This window comes from Nycticebus coucang, chromosome 5 (genome assembly GCF_027406575.1).
Source record: "Nycticebus coucang isolate mNycCou1 chromosome 5, mNycCou1.pri, whole genome shotgun sequence".
Taxonomy (NCBI): domain Eukaryota; kingdom Metazoa; phylum Chordata; class Mammalia; order Primates; family Lorisidae; genus Nycticebus; species Nycticebus coucang.
This window is the reverse complement of record NC_069784.1, coordinates 57,907,496-57,929,337: the sequence shown is the minus strand read 5'-3', so window position 1 is coordinate 57,929,337 and position 21,842 is coordinate 57,907,496. Positions and strand designations below refer to the sequence as shown.

At 39.9% G+C, this 21,842-nt stretch overlaps 1 protein-coding gene and 1 pseudogene across 1 annotated transcript in view; one reads left to right on the top strand and one right to left on the bottom strand.

The window, feature by feature from the left end:
* PGLYRP4 (peptidoglycan recognition protein 4) overlaps positions 1–21,842 on the top strand; it is a 47,213-nt gene that overhangs the window by 13,766 nt on the left and 11,605 nt on the right. The gene's annotated exons all lie outside the window — the stretch shown is intronic.
* Positions 213–2,307, bottom strand: LOC128586169 (pumilio homolog 3-like; annotated as a pseudogene).

Sequence of the window (21,842 nt, the reverse complement as noted above, 5' to 3'; positions counted from 1 at the left end):
GCATTCCCACCAGGAGTGTGGAAGTGTTCCCTTTTCTCCACATCCACGCCAACATCTCTGGTCTTGGGATTTTGTGATTTGGGCTAATCTTACTGGAGTTAGATGATATCTCAAGGTAGTTTTGATTTGCATTTCTCTGATGATTAAAGATGATGAGCATTTTTTCATATGTCTGTAGGCTGTGCACCTGTCTTCTTTTTTTTAAAAAAAACAATTTTATAAATAGATACTTATAAAAGAAGAAACACATATTCAGAGCACCCAAATTACCAGTGAGGTGAACCCCAACCCTTCTTTGCTGCTGCTGAACCCTTGCCATTCTCTTCTGTGTTGGGAAGGCAGAGAACAGGAAAAATCACTCCATCCTGCGTTTAGTTCTTTTCTACCTATGCTCTCAGTTTTTCAAGTAGAGTTTCTATTCCTTTGCTGGTGTTTTTGTTTTTTTCCAGAGTGGGAACCAGGCTTTTTAGTCCTGCTTTGACTTTGTTTGCAATTTCTGGGTCAGAACTCTGAAGAAGGCTGGAGAGAATAATGGCACCTCGATTTACACTGGCCCAGGACTTTAGGTTCTTCATACCAACATGCTCTACAAGTATTTTTGCAAAACAACCCTCCCTCACACTCTCTTTCATCTTCTCATCTTGCTCTATGAGCCACTTCAGAACTAGATGTCCTGCAGGATGCTTTGCAACGTGAAGCTCTCCATCCTTGCCACCAGGATGCAGTTCTGCTGCTGCCAAGCTGGCAATGGCATTCATGGCAGGCTGAACGTCTACAGTAGCAGATCCCAGAGTGCTGGACACCCACACACACGCAGACTTGTCTAGAACCATCTCCTGGGCATGCCCTTGCAGGTTGTTTAGCAAAGCTGGAGAAATGGATTCCAAGCACTCCCGTGGGCAGATCTCTGTGTTCATTTCCACCTCCCTTCTGTAGAACTTCAATGATTTCTTGAACTGTATGTGCAGGATCTCTGGGGCTTAGAAAACACAATAGGACCTTTCTTCCATATTTATCATTCACTATGTTAGGCAAGGAACTAATGATTTCTGATATGATAATCTGTTTCACAAGCTTGATGTCATCAATGCAATCAAATGCTGCCAGTAAAACCAAATGGGAGTGTTGGCCATTAGCCACTTTTTCAACATAAGTCTTCATTGTTTTCATAATCACTTTCCTGTCCTTAGGTGTGCGTGCCACAGGCAGTGCATGGCCACTCTGGCCATCATGTGTGTGCGCCAGGTATACCATTGCTTCGCGGACGGCTTCAATCATTTCTGATCTGAGTTTGGGGGGCTCATAGGTAAAAAAATTCAAGAATACTTTATGCACCAATGAGTGCTTAATCACAGCTTCCTTTTGGGCCATTGGAGTTAGAATCTGTTTCATTTCATCCATAATGAGCTCTAATTTTTCTGGCTGTACCTCTAATACTTTTTCCAGAGTTGGGTGATCTGCTGTCTTGTACAGCTGGAATGCGTTCCCATAGAGCTCTTCCATCAGCATGATCCTCTGCTCCAAAATGGCTTCGTCAGTGTATGCGTACTCCACGGTGGCTGAGGCTTCCGCATGCCGCAGCAGCTTCCTAACATGGCCTTTAAAGCTTTGGATTATCTCTGCAATCTGTGGTTTACTTCCATACATGAGAAATTTCTTAACAACATTTCTGGAATATTTGGCTTTACTTAATTCAACCAAATCATCTCGCAATTCTTCGAAGGCCTGTTTTCTCTGTTCTTTATTACCATACTGAATATAATACTGAATCACACGAGTTGAATCATGCAAATGCAATAGTTTTAATTTTCCCTTGGATCAGCTTCTGCAAGTAATTCATTAACTTTACTCTTTTCTTTGTCATAGTCTTTTCTTCTTAAAATCTCCCAAATCTGCTTTGCTCAAACAACAATGTCATAGTTGGTCTTATCGCTGAGTTGCCTATTCTGTTTCAGTTCTTTCTTCTTATTTTTGAAGTCATCCCATTTGGGTTTCTTGATTGCTGATTCATCACTTTTACCATCTGGCTAGAATTTTCTCTTCTTGCTGAATTTATTTGCTGTCTGGATTTGTTCTTTGGCGCTTTGTCTCCTTGTTGCTTATTCTTGAACTGCTTCAGACCCTTTCCCCCGGGTTTTGTGGTACTTTTCTCAAAGTTCTTAGATGTAATTTTAGATCCACCTTCCTTAGCACCTTTTCTTGGGAGTGTCCTTGAAAAACCAGAATCATTGTTTTTATGAAATTTGCTTTTTTCTTGTGATGCCTTTGTACTCTTTCCTGTGAATTTTTTTTCCCTTTGACTTCCATTGTGGCAACTAGCACACATGGGGCCGAAGCCAGCTCCAGTGGCAGACGCCTGACTGCTGCTTTCGCACCTGTCTTCTTCAGAGAAGTTTCTTTTCAAGTCCCTTGCCCCACCTGCGATGGGATCACTTGTTCTTTTCTTGCTTACACGTTTGAGTTCTCTGTGGATTCTGGTTATTAAACCTTTGTTGGAGACATAACCTGCAAATATCTTCTCCCATTCTGAGGGCTGTTTGCTTGCTTTATTTACTGTGTTCTTGGCTGTGCAGAAGCTTTTTAGTTTGATCAGGTCCCAGTAGTGTATTTTTGAAGCTGCTTCAATTGCCCAGGGGGTCCTCCTCATAAAATACTCGCCTCGACTGATTTCTTCAAGGGTTTTCCCTGCATTCTCTTCTAGTATTTTTATAGTTTCATGTCTTAAGTTTAAATCTTTAATCCAGTGAGAGTCTATCTTAGTTAATGGTGAAAGGTATGGGTCTAGTTTCAGTCTTCTACAGGTTGCCAGCCAGTTCACCCAGCACCATTTGTTAAATAGGAAATCTTTTCCCCATTGAATGTTTTTAATTGGCTTGTCAAAGATCAAATGATGGTAAGTAGCTGGATTCATCTCTTGTTTCTCTATTCTGTTCCAGACATCTACTTCTCTGTTTTTGTGCCAGTACCATGCTGTTTTGATCACTATCAATTTATAGTATAGTCTGAGGTCTGGTAATGTGATTCCTCTTGCTTTGTTTTTATTTCTGAGTAATGTCTTGGATATTCAAGGTTTTTTCTGCTTCCATATAAAATGAAGTATTATTTTTTTCAAGATTTTTTTTTAATTAAATCATAGCTGTGTATATTAATGTGATCATGGGGCACCATACACTGGTTTTAGAGACCGTTTGATACATTTTCATCACATTGGTTAACATAGCTTTTCTGGCATTTTATTAGTTATTGTGTTAAGACATTTACATTCTACATTTACTAAGTTTCACATGTACCCTTGTAAGATGCACCACAGGTGTAATCCCACCAATCACTCTTCCTCCACCCTCCTCCCCCCTCCCTCCCCTCCCTTTCCCCCTTCCCCCTATTCTTAGGTTATAATTGGGTTATAGCTTTCATGTCAAAGCCATAAATTAGTTTCATAGTAGGGCTGAGTACATTGGATACTTTTTCTTCCATTCTTGAGATAATTTACTAAGAAGAATATGTTCCAGCTCCATCCATGTAAACATGAAAGAGGTAAAGTCTCCATCTTTCTTAAAGGCTGCATAGTATTCCATGGTGTACATATACCACAATTTATTAATCCATTTGTGGATTGATGGGCACTTGGGCTTTTTCCATGACTTAGCAATTATGAATTGGGCTGCAATAAACATTCTGGTACAAATATCTTTGCTATAATGTGAGTTTTGGTCTTCTGGATATATACCTAGTAGAGGAATTATAGGATTGAATGGCAGATCTATTTTTAGATCCCTAAAAATTTAGATTTTTTTCAAGATCTTTAAAGTATGACAGTGGAGTTTTAATAGGGATTGCATTAAAATTGTATATTGCTTTGGGTAGTATGGACATTTTAACAATGTTGATTCTTCTCAGCCATGAGCATGGTATGTTTTTCCATTTGTTAACATTTTCAGCTATTTTTTTCCTTAGAGTTTCATAGTTCTCTTTATAGAGATGGTTCACATCCTTTGTTAGATAAACTCCCAAATATTTCATCTTCTTTGGCACTACTGTGAATGGAATAGAGTCCTTAAGTGCTTTTTTCAGCTTGACTATTGTTGGTATATATAAAGGCTACCAATTTATGAATGCTGATTTTGTAACCTGAGACACTGCTGTATTCCTTGATCACTTCTAAGAGTTTTGTAGTAGAATCCCTGGTGTTGGGGTGGAGACAAGATGGCGGACTGAAGCCAGCTTTCCACAGAGGCTCCCGTCCTGGAGGAGAGTTAATGGATGAAAATTTAGCAAGTAACCTGATGGATTCGAGCAGCACCAAGAGAGAAAGTTGAAGAACGCACATCAACCCCATTGAAGAGAGCTGCGACCACAAGGACGCAAACAAAAGGTACAAAACCCATCACCAAGTGGACGGGAGTCCCCCCTCCCCCATCTGATCGGCTTAAGAGCCCCACAAACAAATGGGAAGAAATCAAAGGCCCTCCCACTACACTTCATTGGAGAGACCTACTAAAATCTGGACCTACCTCCCTTACTAGGGTGCCTAGATGTTCTCCTGCCAGGCATAAAACTGTATAAAATTGTAAATATCCTTTGCTGGCAACTCTGAGCTCCCAGCACTCCCCTCCACTCTCTCTGAGGTCTGAAAGCCTGTCCCCCAGGAGTTCGGATTCTTGGGTGACTTCTAGAGGGGGGAGGACAGTGCCCAAGCTGCAGCTGGTCAGCGCTGATTCTGGGGCACAGGAGAGAGGGGAGGACAGTCAGTTGAGGTGTCCAGGGTGGTGCTTCCCTGAGGCGTGGTGCAGCAGCCCTTCTTGGGCAGCAATACAACCAGGCATAAAACTGAGTGGAACTGTGTGATCTCACTACCAGCGGCTCTGGGCTCCCAGCTGCTCTGGGCTTCTGGTGCTCCCCCCGCCCTTGCTCTATGGTTTGGAGACCTGAGCGCCTGCCATGTGGCCAGGCAAGGAACCGGGTGGAACTGAGTGTGTTCGCTGCCGGCGGCTCTGGGCTCCCACGGCTCCTCCCACCCCACCCTCCCTCTGAAACCTGAAGGCTTGAGCTGCTTTGGTGCAGCTGGGCGAGAGACTGGGAGGAAATGAGTGTGCTCACTGCCAGCGGCTCTGGACTCCCGGCAGCTTTGGGCTCCCGGCGCTCCCCCCGCCCTCACTCTGTGATCTGGAGACCTGAGTGCCTGCCATTTGGCCAGGCAAGGAACTAAGTGGAACTGAGTGTGTTCACTGCTGGCGGCCCTGGGCTCCCACCTCTCCCCCCAACCTGCCCTCACTCTGAAACCTGGAGGCTTGGGCTGCGGTGGTGCGGCGGGCAAAAGATTGGGAGGAACTGAGTGTGCTCACTGCCGGTGGCTCTGGGCTCCTGGCACCCCACCCCACCCTCACTCTGGGATCTGGAGTCCTGTCCCCCAGGAGTCCAGATTCTTGGGGGATTCGTCGGGGCATGGACAGTGCCTGAACTGCGGCTGGTTGGTCCTGACTCTGGGATGCAGGAATGAGGCTGGGGGAGACCCACATCAGAGTGGCAGTTCCCTGAGGCAGCTGTCACAGGGAACACAACCCCTGTCTCCCTGGGCAACTAGAGGAGGCCACCCCTCAGTATAGGATTTGCCTGAGGCGACTCACAGACCCGGGAAACTTCCAGGGCAGGGCTGACTCAGAGAACTGAAACTTCAACCCCAGAGCAAGTGCTTCACTGGAGTCAAACAGAAGCCAGCTGAAAATAAGTCAGAACCACTTAGCCCCACCACACCAGACAGGGCCCCAGTCTCTCAGGCCACAACACTGAATGGGCCCTCAACAAACCCCCAGGGGAAAAATCAAAGGGAGTAAAACAACCATGGGGCATAATCAGTGGAAAAACTCTGGTAACATGAATAACTGGAATAGATCAACCCCCCCAAGGAAAGATATGGCGGATGTAATTGAAGATCCAATTCATAAACAACTGGCAGACATGTCTGAAATCAAATTCAGAATTTGGATTGCAGACAAGTTTGATAAAATGGAATTAGGAATCCGAGGAGAAATTCAAAAGTTGTCTCAAGAATTTAATGAATTTAAAGACAAAACCACCAAAGACTTAGACACACTGACGCAAGAATTTGCAGCCCTCAAAGATATGAAAAATACAGTAGAATCCCTCAGCAACAGAATGGAGCAAGCAGAAGGAAGGATTTCTGACATTGAAGATAAAGCCTTTGAATGCTCCCAAACTCTCAAAGAGGAAGAGAAATGGAGAGAAATGGAGATAAAATGGAGAGAAATGGAGAGGAAAAAAATGGGTCAATTATCCCAGAGAGCTCTGGGATAATTCGAAGAAGGCCAATATACGAATAATAGGAGTTCTAGAAAATGATAAAGTGGCATCGATGGCCACAGAGGCCCTTCTGCATGAAATTATGAAAGAGAATTTTCCAGACATGCCTAGAGATTCTGAAATTCAGATAGCAGACAGTTTCAGAACTCCAGCATGATTCAACCCCAATAAGTCATCCCCCAGACATATCATAATTAGCTTCACTAAAGTTAACATGAAGGAGAAAATTCTCAAGGTTACCAGGCGAAAGAAAGCCATTACCTACAAAGGAAAGAACATTAGAATGACTGCAGATCTCTCTGCTGAAACTTTTCAAGCCAGAAGAGGGTGGTCATCGACTTTTAATTTCCTAAAGCAAAATAACTTTCAACCCTGGTTGTTGTATCCAGCTAAACTGAGCTTCATTTATGATGGAGAAATTAAATACTTTAACGACATTCATATGTTGAAGAAATTTGCCACAACCAAACCAGCTCTTCAGGATATTCTCAGACCTATCCTCCATAATGACCAACACAATCCTCTACTACAAACGTAAACTCACTCAGAAACTTCTGATCAAACTCCAACTTCTACAATGGCGAAAGGATTAAAAATGTCCACTGGACTTTTGAAAAACTCGATACCCAAAATTTCACCAAACTTATCAATAGTCTCCATTAATGTGAATGGCTTAAACTGTCCTCTAAAGAGACATAGGTTAGCTGACTGGATACAAAAACTCAGACCAGATATCTGTTGCTTACAAGTCACATCTTAACTTAAAAGACAAATAACAGACTCAGGGTGAAAGGATGGTCATCCATATTTCAGGCAAATGGTAACCAGGAAAGAGCAGGTGTTGCAATTTTATTTGCAGACACAATAGGCTTTAAACCAATTTTCTTAAGTGTTCTGATCATGAAGGGATGCTGGATATTATCAAAAGCTTTTTTCTGCATCAAATGAGAGAATCATATGGTCTTTGTTTTTTAATTTGTTTATGTGCTGAATTATACTTATAGAATTATGTATATTGAATCAGCCTTGAGACCCTGGGATAAAACCGACTTGGTCATGATGTATAATTTGTTTGATATGTTGCTGGATTCTGTTTGTTAGGATCTTGTTGAATATTTTTGCATCTATTTTAATTAGTGATATTGGTCTATGATTTTCTTTTTTTGTTGGGTCTTTTCCTGTTTTGGGGATTAGGGTGATGTTTGCTTCATAGGATGTCTTGGGTAGTCTTCCTTCTTTTTGTATTTTTGGAACAGGTTGAGTAATATAGGTACTAATTCCTCTTTAAAGGTTTGGTAGAAATCTGACGTGAAGCCATCTGGTCCTGGGCTTTTTTTTTAGGGAGATTTTGTATGGTTGATGCTATTTCAGAACTTGATATTGGCCTGTTCAACATTTCCTCTTGATTCTGGCTAAGTCTTGGAAGGTGACGTGCTTCCAAGTATTGGTCAATTTCCTTCAGATTTTCATATTTCTGAGAATAAAGTTTCTTGTAATATTCATTAAGGATTTTTTGAATTTCTGAGGAGTCTGTTGTTATTTCATCTTTGTCATTTCTGATTGATGAGATTAGAGATGAGATTAGATAATTCGTGTCTTCCTTGTCGTTTTGTTCCAGAAATTTGGCAATTTCCTTCTTAATCTTGTCTCTGACCCATCTATCATTCAGCATAAGATTATTTAACTACCATGTTTTTGTATGAGTATGCATATTCCTGTTGTTACTGAGTTCAACTTTTATTCCATGGTGGTCCGAGAAGATGCAAGGAATAATTTCTATTCCTTTAAATTTACTGCTGTTAGACTTGTGACCTAAGATGTGATTGATTTTGGAGTAGGTTCCGTGGGCTGATGAGAAGTATGTGTATTCAGTTTTCTTGGGATAAAATGTTCTGTAGATGTCTGATAAATCCAAATGTTGGATGGTTAGGTTTCAATCTAAAATGTGTCAAATGGTCTCTGAACCAAGTGTTTGGTGCCCCATGATCATACTAATGTACACAGCTATGATTTAATAAAAAAAAAATAAGAAAAAAATAAAATAAAATTTCTTTGCTCAGCTTCTTCTTGGAGGATTTATCCAACACTGCCAAAGGAGTGTTGAAATCTCCCACTATTATGGAGCTGGAGGAAATCACATTACTCACTTCTGTTAGAGTTTCTCCTATAAATTTAGGCACATTTTAATAATTGAAATCTCATCATATTGAGTATTACCCTTAACAAATATGAAGTGATCATTCTTATCCTTCCTTACTTTTGTTGGTTTAAAGCCTTTTGTGTCTGCAAATAGAATCGCAACATCTGCTTTTTTCTGATTACCATTTGCCTGAAATATGGATGACCATCCTTTCACCCTGAGTCTATATTTATCTTTTAAGGTAAGATGTGACTCTTTTATGCAGCAAATAACTGGCCTGAGTTTTTGTATCCCGTCAGCTAACCTGTGCTTCTTTAGAGGACAGTTTAAGCCCTTCACATTAATGGAGAATATTGATAAGTCTGGTAAAATTTTGGATATAGAGTTTTTCAAAAGTCCAGTGGACATTGTTAATCATTTCGCCACTGTGGAAGTTGGAGTTTGATCAATAATTTCTGAGTGAGTTTACTTTTGTGATAGAGGATTGGGCTGGTCATTATGGAGGATAGGTCTGAGAATATCCTGAAGAGCTGTTTTGGTTATGGCAAATTTCTTCAACATATGAATGTCATTAAAATATTTAATTTCTCCATCATAAATAAAACTCAGTTTAGCTCTATACAGGATCCGGGGTTGGCAGTTATTTTGCTTTTGGAGAGAAAAAGACCACCCTGTTCTGGCTTGAAAAGTTTCAGCAGAGAAATCTGCAGTCATTCTAATATTCTTCCCCTTGTAGGTAATGGATTTCTTACATCTGGCTGCTTTCAGAATTTTCTCCTTCATATTAACTTTAGTGAAGTTAATTATGATGTGCCTGGGGCATGTCTTATTCAGATTGAGTCGTGCTGGGGTTCTTAAACTGTCTGCTATCTGAATTTCAGAATCTCTTGACATGTTTGGAAAATTCTCTTTCATAATTTCATGGAGAAGGGCCTCTGTGCCTTGCAAGGGATTCCAATGAGGTGGATATTAGCCTTCTTCAAATTATCCCAGAGCTTTCTGAGAGAATGATTTGTTTTTGGTCTCCATTTCTCTTCCTCTTTGAGAGTTTTGGAGCATTCAAAAGCTTTGTCTTCAGTGTCAGAAATCGCTTCTTCGGCTTGGTCCACTCTGTTACTGAGGGATGCTACTGTATTTTTCAGATCTTTGAGGGCTGCAAATTCTTGCTTCAGTGTGTCAAACTCTTTAGTGGTTTTGTCTTTAAATTCGTTAAATTCTTGAGACAACTTTTGAATTTCTCCCTGAGTTTCTAATTCCAACTTTTGAATTGCTCCTCTAATTTCTAATTCCAAATTTTCCTCCATTCTATTAATCTTGTTTGAAATCCAAATTATGAATTCAATTTCTGACATCTCAGCCAGCTGTTTATGAATGGGATTTTAGTTACATCTGCCATATCTTTCCTTGGTGGTGTGGGTTGATCTATTTTTGTTATTCATGTTACCAGAGTTTTTATGCTGATTCTGCCCCATGATTATTTTATACCATTTGATTTTTCCCCTGGTGCTTTGTTGAGGACCCATACAGTGCTATGGCCTGAAAAACTGGGGACCTGTTTGGTGTGGTGGGGCTAAGTGGTTCTGTCTTGTTTTCAGCTGGTCTCTGTTTGACCCTACTGAAATAGTTACTCTGGGTTGAAGTCTCAGCTGTGGAGAAATACTACCATTAATTCACCCCACCCCTCCCAGGAAACAATTGGAAAAGGAAAATCAAACCTTCCTACAACCACACACCCAGGGCACCACTTGAATTGTCCTCAGGCGATTGACTCAGTTCAATAGGTATGAATCAATTGTCTCAGTCAGCACCTGTCTCAGGTGGGAGAGTTTAAAAGGTCTCTGGCAACTGGATTGCAGGGGTCTGGGGACTACTCAGATATGACTTGCTCCAGTGCTCCGTGAAGTCAGGAGGACCCACCCAGCAAATAGATTAGTATGGGAAAGTTGATTCCTCTTTCCCCACCTTGCACCTCTGTCACACCCAGTCACTGATAGCCCCACAGGGTTGTCACCCAGTTGCCTGTAGTGAACAGATACTCCAGTGGTTTGTATCTGCCTGAATCACAAGGAAATCTGTCTGCTCAGCCAGGCCGCTGCGCTTTGCCTCTATTCAGCAGGGGGAGGTGAGGCCTGACAATCTTGGATTCTTGATAGAGACTGTGGGGTGTTCACTCAGTTCCAGCTCTGCCCCTGATTGATGTTACTGACAGAACAGAACAGAACAATTTTGCAGGAATTTGTTTCTGTCCCTGCTAAATTCCCCTGCAGAAGAGAAGCTGTTTTGAGTTCCCAGAGCTTGGGCCTCAGGCCCTGTCTTCACTCCTGCAGGTTTGTATTCACTTAGCCGTCAGTTCTAGCCTCCTGCCTTCCTTTGTCTATAGGTTGACAATCCCCTGAGGGCCGGGTGTGTCTTAGGCTCAGTGAAGCGGTCCTCTGGGTCAGCCCTGCCCTGGGAATTTTCCGGCTCTGCGTGTGCATTTTCTGGTTTCCATGCTCCACCCAGGCCAGTACCGCCTCAGGCAAACCCTTTACACATGGGGCCTGCATTTCCATCCCATATCTGTTCCGAGGTGGTTGCCACCTGAGAAGATGCTGGGTCTCCTCTCGTTGCCCAGGGCGAAAGGGGGTGTGGCTTTGGAATATCTGGGAGTCAGCCCTATTGTTGCCAAAAAACGGCTGCTGCTCTGCACCTGGGGCACCGCCACTCCAGTGTGGTTCCGTCTCAGCCTACCGTCCTCTCCTCACTCCCATGCCACAGAATCAGCACTGACCAGTTGCATTCTAGGCCCTGTTCACACCTTTCGAGAAATCACCCAAGAATCTGGACTCCTATGGGGCAGGCCTCCAGACCTCAGAGTGAGAGTGGAGGGGAGTGCTGGGAGCTCAGAATTGCAGGTAGAGAATATATACAGTTTTATGCCTGGCAGGAGAATGCCATGGCACTCCAGTAGGGGAGGTAGGTCCAGTTTTTAGAGGGTGTGTCCCATGGAGTGCAGTGGCAGGACATTTGAACTCTGCTTGTTTGTTTGTGGGGCACTCTGTGCTGTTCTCATGGGGGAGGGGACTCCCATCTGGTTGGTGATGGATTTTGTACCTTTTGTTTGTATCCTTGGGGTCACAGCTTGCCTCAGCGGGGTTGATGTGCGTTCTTCAACCTTCTCTATTGGTGCAGCTCTAATCCACCAAGTTACTTGCTAAATTTCTTTCCTTTAACTCTCCTTCTGGATGGGAGCCTCTGTGGAAAGCTGGCTTCAGTCAGCCATCTTGTCTCCGCCCCCCTGTTAAAAAAATTTTAAGTCTTTTTATTTTGTCTAGTTTTTGGTATGTTTCTGTAGCTCTTATAATAATAACAGAGACAAATGTTAGCAGGCTCTGTTTTTAATGTGAATACATCATGCTCCTCAAAGTGTTTTTTTTTTTTCTCTGCCTCAAACTTTTTTTTTTATTGTTGGGGAATCATTGAGGGTACAAAGAACCAGGTTACACTGTTTACATTTGTTAGGTAAAGTCCCTCTTGTAATTGTGTACTGCCTGTAAGAGGTGTGTCATATACCGTGACGCCCCAGACTCCCTCCCTCCTTCCCTCTCACCACTCCCCCCTTCCCCCACCCCCCACCATGTACTAGATCAACAATTGTCCTCATATCAGAATTGAGTACTTTGGATTCTTGCTTCTGCATTCTTGTGATGCTTTACTAAGAAGAATGTGTTTCAACTCCATCCAGGTTAATACAAAAGATGTAAAGTCTCCATCTTTTTTAGTGGCTGAAGAGTATTCCATGGTGTACATACACCACAGCATGTTAATTCATTCCTGGGTTGGTGGGCATTTAGGTTGTTTCCACAATTTGGTGATTCTAAATTGAGCTGCGATAAAGTCTAGTGCAAGTGTCCTTATGATAAAAGGATTTTTTTTTTCTTTTGGGTAGATACCTAGTAATGGGATAGCAGGATCAAATGGGAGGTCTAGTTTGAGTTCTTTGAGGATTCTCCATACTTCCTTTCAAAAAGGTTGTATTAGTTTGCAGTCCCACTAGCAGTGTAAAAGTGTTTCCTTCTCTCCACATCGATGCCAGCAACTGCAACTTTGAGACTTTTTGATGTGGGCTAGTCTCACTGGGGTCAGGTGATATCTTAGGGTGGTTTTCATTTGCATTTATCTGGTAATTAGTGACTATGAGCATTTTTTTCATGTTTGTTAGCCATTTGTCTGTCTTCTTGTTGTTGCAGTTTGGCCGGGGCTGGGTTTGAACCCACCGCCCTCGCCATATGGGGCCGGCGCCCTACTCACTGAGCCACAGGCGCCGCCCCATTTGTCTGTCTTCTTTAGAGAAGGTTCTATTTATGTCTCTTGCCTATTGATATAAGGAATTGTTGGCTCTTTTTTTGTTGCTTAATTTGAATTCTCTGTAGATTCTCATTATCAAGCTTTTGCCTGACAGATAATGTGCAAATATCTTTTCCCATTCTTGATGGTTGTCTGTTTGCTTGTTGTTGTCTCCTTAGCTGTACAGAAGCTTTTCAGTTTAATTAAGTCCCATTTGTTTATTTTTGTTGTTATTGCAATTGCCACTGGAGTATTCTTCATAAAATCTTTCCCCAGGTCAATATCCTCGAGTGTTTTCCCCACACTTTCTTCAAGGATTTTTATTTTTTTATGCCTTAAATTTAGATCTTTTATCCATCTTGAATCAATTTTAGTGAGTGGGGAAAGGTGTGGGTCCAGTTTTAGTCTTTTACATGGGGTTATCCAGTTCTCTCAACACCATTTATTGAATAGGGATTCTTTCCCTACTGTATGTTCTTGTTTGGTTTATTGAAGGTCAGGTGGCTGTAAGATATTAGTTTCATCTCACTGTTTTCTATTCAGTTCCAGGTGTCTATGTTTCTATTTTTGGGCTAATACCATGCTGTTTTGATCATTATAGCCTTGTAGTACAGCCTAAAGTCTGGTAGACTTATGCTCCCAGACTTGTTTTTATTAGTAACAATTGCCTTTGCCATACAAGGTTTTTTTCCGGTTCCATACAAAATGAAGTATTATTTTTTCCAAATCTTGAAAGTATGATGTTGGTATTTTAATGGCGATTATGTTAAATATGTAGATTGCTTTGGCAAATATAGACATTTTAACAATGTTGATTCTTCTAAGCAATGAGCATGGTATGCTTTTCTACTTGTTAATATCTTCTGCTATTTCTTTTCTTAGGGTTTTGTAATCTTCTTTCCCTTCACCTCTTTTGTTAGGTATATTTTTAGATATTTCATTTTCTTTGAAGCTACTGTGAAGGTCATTGTGTCTTTGATTAGCTTCTCAGCTTGGCTGTTATTGGCATATACAAAAGCTACTGATTTATGGACATTGATGGACATTGATTTTATGTCTTGAGACATTACTGTATTTTTTGATGACTTCCAGGAGTCTTGCATTTGAGTCTTTGGGGTTCTTTTAGTATAAGGTCATATTGTTAGCAAAGAGGGAGACTTTACCTTCCTCTGCCCCCATTTCCTTCTCTTGCCTGATTGTATTGGCTAGACCTTTCATTACTATGTTGAATAATAGTGGTGACACAGGACGACCATGTCTACTTCCAGTTCTGAGTGGAAAAACTTTTAGTTTTATTCCATTCACTATAATATTAGCTGTGCATTTGTCATAGACGGCTTTAATTGGTTTAAGAAATGTGCCACCTATGCCTATATTTTTCAGAATTCTAATTAGAAAAGGATGTTGAATTTTATTGAATGCTTTTTCTGCATCTATTGAGAGGATCATATGGTCTTTGATTGTGCTTCTGTTGGGTGAATTATGTTTATGGACTTGCGTATGTTAAACAACCCTTGCATCCCTGGGATGAAACCTACTTGATCATAATGTATGACTTTTTTTAATGGGAAGCTGTAATATATTGGCTGGGATATTATTGAGAATTTTTTCATCTATACTGATTAGTGAAATTGGTCTGAAGATCTCCTTTTTATTTGGGTCGTTTACTGGTTTTGGTATCAGGGTGATGTTTGCTTCATAGAATGTGTTGGGGAAGATTCCCTTCTCAGTTTTTTGGAATAGTTTCTGTAGTATGGTTGTAAGCTCTTCTTTGAAGGTTTGATAGAATTCTGGTGTGAAGCTATTTGGATGACGGCATTGTCTTATTGAGATTTTTTAAATTGTTTCTTTGATCTCAGTGCTTGAAATTGGTCTCTTCAAGAGATCTATTTCTTCTTGATAAAGTTGAGGGAAATGGTGTGATTTCAAATATTGTTCTGTTTCCTCCACGTTATCAAATTTCTGGGCCTAAAGTTTCTTGTAGTACTCAGAGATAATCTCTTGTATCTCTGTAGCATCTGTTGTCATTTCCCTTTTATTGTTTCTGATTGAGGTTACTAGAAATTTTAGTTTTCTGTTTCTAGTTAGTCTGGCTAAAGGTTTATCTATGTATTTTTTCAAAAAACCAACTTTTTGGTTTGTTTACTTTCTGGATAATTCTTTTGTTTTCAATTCCTTAATCTCTGATTTAATTTTAGTTATTTCTTTTCTTCTGGTGGATTTGGAATTAGAATGTTCTTCCTTTTCCAATTCTATACATTGGTTTCTGAATATGTGGATGTACTCACTTTCTTTGTTTTGAATGTAGACATCTAGGGCAATACATTTTCCTCTCAGGATGGTTTTTTCTGTATCCCACAGGTTTTGGTAACTTGTGTCTTCATTGTTGTTATGTTTGAGAATTCATTTTATTTATTTATTTATTTTTATTGTTAAATCATAGCTGTGTACATTAGTGCAATCAAGGGATACAATGTGCTGGTTTCATATACAATCTGAAATATTCTCATCAAACTGTTCAATGTAGCCTTCATGGCATTTTCTTAGTTATTGTATGTAGACATTTGTATTCTGTCTATAGTAAGTTTTGCCTGTACCCATTCTAAGATGCACTGTAGGTGTGGCCCCACTCATTACCCTCCCTCCACCTAACCTCCCCCCTCCCTTCCCCTTCCTTGGCCCTTTCCTCATAGTTTTGTGCTATAGACTTCATGTGAAAGCTATAGACTTTCCTCATAGTCTTGTGCTATAGACTTCATGTGTGATAGACTTCATGTGAAAGCTATAATTTAGCTTCATAGTAGGGCTGAGTACATTGGATACTTTTCCTTCCATTCCTGAGATACTTTGCTAAGAAGAATATGCCTATGTTTTTCAGAATTCTAATCAGAAAAGGTAAAGGAAAAGGAAAAGGTAAAGTCTCCATCTTTCTTCAAGGCTGGATAATATTCCATGGTATACATGTACCACAATTTGCTAGTCCATTTGTGGGTCGATGGGCACTTGGGCTTCTTCCATGACTTAGCAATTATGAATTGGGCTGCAATAAACATTCTGGTACAGATGTCTTTGTTATATTGTGATTTTTGGTCTTCTGGGTATAAACCTAGTAAAGGAATTATAGGATCGAATGGCAGGTCTATTTTTAGGTCTTTAAGTATTCTCCAAACATCCTTCCAGAAGGAACGTATTAGTGTGCATTCCCACCAGCAGTGTAGAAGTGTGCCCTTTTCTCCACATCCACGCCAACATCTCTGGTTTTGGGATTTTGTTATGTGGGCTACTCTTACTGGGGTTAGGTGATATCTCAAAGTAGTTTTGATTTGCATTTCTCTGATGATTAGGATAATAGCTTTTTTTTCATGTTTGTAGATTGTGCGTCTGTCTTCTTTAGAGAAATTTCTCTTCAAGTCCTTTGCCTACCCTGAGATGGGATCACATATTCTTTTCTTGCTAATACATTTGAGTTCTCTGTGGATTCTGGTTGTTAGACCTTTATTGGAGGTATAACCTGCAAATATTTTCTCCCATTCTGAGGGCTGTCTGCTTGCTTTACTCACTGTGTTCTTGGCTGTGCAGAAGCTTTTTAGTTTGATCAGGTCCCAGTAGTGTATTTTTGATACACTTTCAATTGTCTGGGGAGTCCTCCTCTTAAAATATTCACCCAGGCCTATTCTTTCAAGAGTTTTCTCTGCACTTTCTTCAAGTATTTTTATAGTTTCATGTCTTAAGTTTAAATCTTTTATCCAGTGAGAGTCTATCTTAGTTAATGGTGAAAGGTGTGGGTCCAGTTTCAATCTTCTACAGGTTGCCAGCGAGTTCACCCAGCACCATTTGTTAAATAGGGAATCTTTTCCCCACTGAATGTTTTTAATTGGCTTGTTAAAGGTCAAATGATGGTAAGTAGCTGGATTCATCTCTTGGTTCTCTATTCTGTTCCAGACATCTACTTCTCTGTTTTTGTGCCAATACCATGCTGTTTTGATCACTATCGATTTGTAGTACAGTCTGAGGTCTGGTAGCGTGATTCCTCCTGCTTTGTTTTTATTTCTGAGTAAAGTTTTGGCTATTTGAGGTTTTTTCTGCTTCCATATAAAACGAAGTATTATTTTTTCAAGATCTTTAAAATATGACAATGGAGCTTTAATAGGAATTGCATTAAAATTATATATTGCTTTGGGTCGTATAGACATTTTAACAATGTGGATTCTTCCGAGCCATGAGCATGGTATGTTTTTCCATTTGTTAACCTCTTCAGCTATTTCTTTTCTTAAAGTTTCATAGTTATCTTTGTAGAGATCTTTCACGTCCTTTGTTAGGTATACTCCCAAATATTTCATCTTCTTTGGCAACACTGTGAAAGGAATAGTGTCCTTGACTGTTTTTTCAGCTTGGTTATTATTGGTATATATAAAGGCTACAGATATACTTGTGTTGATTTTGTAGCCTGAGACATTGTTGTATTTCTTGATCACTTCTAAAATTTTGTAGTAGAGTCCCTAGTGTATTCCAGATATACGATCATATCATCTGCAAAGAGTAGAAGTTTGATCTCTTCTGACCTATGTGGAAACCCTTGATCGCCTTTTCTTCCCTAATTGCAATGGCTAAAACTTCCACTACAATGTTAAAGAGCAATGGAGACAATGGGCAACCTTGCCTGGTTCCTGATCTAAGTGGAAATGATTTCAATTTAACTCCATTCAATATGATATTGGCTGTGGGTTTGCTGTAGATGGCCTCTATTAGTTTAAGAAATGTCCCTCCTATACCAATTTTCTTAAGTGAAGGGATTCTGGCTATTATCAAAAGCTTTTTCTACATCAATTGTAAGAATCATATGATCCTTATTTTTTAGTTTGTTTATGTGCTGAATTACATTTATAGATTTATGTATATTGAGCCAGCCTTGAGACCCTGGGATAAATCCCACTTGGTCGTGGTGTATAATTTTTTTGATGTGCTGTTGGATTCTGTTTGTGGGGATCTTATTGAGTATTTTAGCATCAATACTCATTAGTGATATTGGTCTATAATTTTCTTTTCTTGTTGGGTCTTTCCCTGGTTTGGGGATCAAGGTGATGTTTGCTTTGTAGAATGTGTTGGGTAATATTCCTTCTTTTTTGATATTTTGGAAGAGATTTAGTAGTATAGGTAGTAGTTCTTTAAAGGTTTGGTAGAATTCTGACGTAAAGCCATCTGGTCCTGGGCTTTTCTTTTTAGGGAGATTTTGTATAGTTGATGGTATTTCAGAACTTGATATAGGCCTGTTCAACATTTCCACTTCATTCTGGCTAAGTTGTGGTAGGTGGCGTACTTCCAGGCATTGGTTGATTTCTTTCAGATTTTCGTATTTCTGATAGTAGAGTTTCTTATAGTATTCGTTAAGGATTTTTTGAATTTCTGAGGGGTCTGTTGTTACTTCATCGTTACCATTTCTGATTGATGACATTAGAGATTTTACTCTTTTTTTCCAGGTTAGGTTGGCCAAAGTTTTATCTATTTTATTGATCTTTTCAAAAAACCAACTTTTGGAGTTATTGATCTGTTGTATAATTCTTTTGTTACATTTCAGTTAATTCTGCTCTGATTTTGGTTATTTCTTTTCTTCTGCTGGGTTTGGGGTTGGAGTGTTCTTCTTTCTCCAGTTGCTTGAGATGTTCCATTAAGTAATTAACTTCCTCTCTTTCCGTTTTCTTGAGGAACGCTTGCAGTGCTATAAATTTTTCTCTTAGGACTGCCTTTGTAGTATCCCAGAGGTTCTGATAAGTCGTGTCTTGATTGTTGTTTTGTTTCAAAAATTTGGTGATTTTCTTCTTTTTTTATTTTATTGTTGGGGATTAATTGAGGGTACAATAAGCCAGGTTACACTGATTGCAATTGTTAGGTAAAGTCCCTCTTGCAATCATGTCTTGCCCACATAAAGTGTGACACACACCAAGGCCCCACCCCGTCCCTCCTTCCCTCTTTCTGTTTTCCCCCCATAACCTTAATTGTCATTAATTGTCCTCATATCAAAATTGAGTACATAGGATTCATGCTTCTCCATTCTTGTGATGCTTTACTAAGAATAATGTCTTCCACGTCCATCCAGGTTAATACGAAGGATGTAAAGTCTCCATTTTTTTTAATGTCTGAATAGTATTCCATGGTATACATATACCACAGCTTGTTAATCCATTCCTGGGTTGGTGGGCATTTAGGCTGTTTCCACATTTTGGCGATTGTAAATAGAGCTGCAATAAACAGTCTAGTACAAGTGTCCTTATGATAAAAGGATTTCTTTCCTTCTGGGTAGATGCCCAGTAATGGGACTGCAGGATCAAATGGGAGGTCTAGCTTGAGTGCTTTTAGGTTTCTCCATACTTCCTTCCAGAAAGGTTGTACTAGTTTGCAGTCCCACCAGCAGTGTAAAAGTGTTACCTTCTCTCCACATCCACGCCAGCATCAGCAGTTTTGAGATTTTGTGATGTGGGCCATTCTCACTGGAGTTAGATGATATCTCAGGGTTGTTTTGATTTGCATTTCTCTAATATATAGAGATGATGAACACTTTTTCATGTGTTTGTTAGCCATTCGTCTGTCATCTTTAGAGAAAGTTCTATTCATGTCTCTTGCCCATTGATCTATGGGATTGTTGGCTTTTTTCATGTGGATTAATTTGAGTTCTCTATAGATCCTAGTTATCAAGCTTCTGTCTGATTGAAAATATGCAAATATCCTTTCCCATTGTGTAGGTTGTCTCTTTGCTTTGGTGCTGTCTCCTTGGCTGTACAGAAGCTTTTCAGTTTAATGAAGTCCCATTTGTTTATTTTTGTTGTTGTTGCAATTGCCATGGCAGTCTTCTTCATGAAGTCTTTCCCCAGGCCAATATTTTCCAGTGTTTTTCCGATGCTTTCTTTGAGGATTTTTATTGTTTCATGCCTTAAATTTAAGTCCTTTATCCATCTTGAATCAATTTTTGTGAGTGGGGAAAGGTGTGGGTCCAGTTTCAGTCTTTTACATGTAGACATCCAGTTCTCCCAACACCATTTATTGAATAGGGAGTCTTTCCCCCAAGGTACGTTCTTGTTTGGTTTATCAAAGTTTAGGTGGTTGTAAGATGTTAGTTTCATTTCTTGGTGTTCCATTCGATTCCAAGTGTCTATGTCTCTGTTTTTGTGCCAGTAGCATGCTGTCTTGAGCACTATGGCTTTGTAGTACAGACTAAAATCTGGTATGCTGATGCCCCCAGCTTTATTTTTGTTACTAAGAAATGCCTTAGCTATACGGGGTTTTTTCCGGTTCCATACAAAACGCAGAATCATTTTTTCCAAATCTTGAAAGTACGATGTAGGTACTTTGATAGGAATGGCATTGAATAGGTAGATTGCTTTGGGAAGTATAGACATTTTAACAATGTTGATTCTTCCAATCCATGAGCATGGTATGTTCTTCCATTTGTTAATATCCTCTGCTATTTCCTTTCTGAGGAGTTCATAGTTTTCTTTATAGAGGTCCTTCACCTCCTTCGTTAGGTATACTCCTAGGTATTTCATTTTCTTTGAAACTATGGTGAAGGGAGTTGTGTCCTTAATTAGCTTCTCATCTTGACTGTTATTGGTGTATACAAAGGGTACTGACTTGTGGACATTGATTTTATATCCTGAAACATTACTGTATTTTTTGATGACTTCTAGGAGTCTTGTGGTTGAGTCTTTGGGGTTCTCTAAGTATAAGATCATATGTCAGCAAAGAGGGAGAGTTTGACCTCCTCTGCTCTCATTTGGATTCCCTTTATTTCCTTGTCTTGCCTAATTGTATTGGCTAGAACTTCCAGCAGTATGTTGAATAGTAAAGGTGACAGAGGACAACCTTTTCTGGTTCCAGTTCTAAGAGGAAAAGCTTTCAGTTTTACTCCATTCAGTACAATATTGGCTGTGGGTTTTTCATAGATAGCTTCAATCAGTTTTAGAAATGTGCCACCTATGCCTCAACTCTTCAGTGTTCTCATTAGAAAAGGATGCTGGATTTTATCAAATGCTTTTTCTGCATCTATTGAGAGGATCATGTGATCTTTATTTTTGCCTCTGTTAATATGGTGGATAACGTTTATGGACTTGCGTATGTCAAACCAGCCTTGCATCCCTGGGATGAAGCCTACTTGATCATGATGAATGACTTTTTTGATGATAAGCTGTAATCTATTGGCTAGGATTTTGTTGAGAAGTTTTGCGTCTATATTCATGAGTGAGATTGGTCTGAAATTCTCATTTTTCTTTGGGTCTTTTCCTGGTTTTGGTATCAGGGTGATGTTTGCTTCATAGAATGTGTTGGGGAAGATTCCTTCTTCCTCAGTTTTTTGGAATAATTTCTGCAGTACAGGAATAAGCTCTTCCTTGAAGGTTTGATAGAATTCTGGAGTGAAGCCATCTGGACTAGGGCATTTTTTAGTTGGAAGCTTTTTTATTGTTTCTTTGATTTCAGTGCTTGAAATTGGTCTGTTCAGGAGCTCTATTTCTTCCTGGCTAAGTCTAGGGAGAGGGTGTGATTCCAAATATTGATCCATTTCCTTCACATTGTCAAATTTCTGGGCATAGAGTTTCTGGTAGTATTCAGAGATGATCTCTTGTATCTCTGTGGGATCAGTTGTTATTTCCCCTTTATCGTTTCTGATTGAGGTTACTGGAGATTTTACTTTTCTATTTCTAGTTAGTCTGGCCAATGGTTTATCTATTTTATTTATTTTTTCAAAAAACCAACTCCTTGTTTCATTAATTTTCTGAATGATTCTTTTGTTTTCAATTTCATTGATCTCTGATTTGATTTTGGATATTTCTTTTCTTCTACTGAGTTTAGGCTTAGATTGTTCTTCTTTTTCCAATTCCATAAGAACACTTGTGAGATTGTTGATGTGCTCTCTTTCTGTTTTTCGAATGTAGGCATCTAAAGCGATGCATTTTCCTGTCAAAACTGCTTTTGCAGTATCCCACAGGTTTTGGTAGCTTGTGTCTTCATTGTTGTTATGCTCAAGGAAGTTAATGATTTCCTGTTTTATTTCTTCCTGCACCCATCTGTT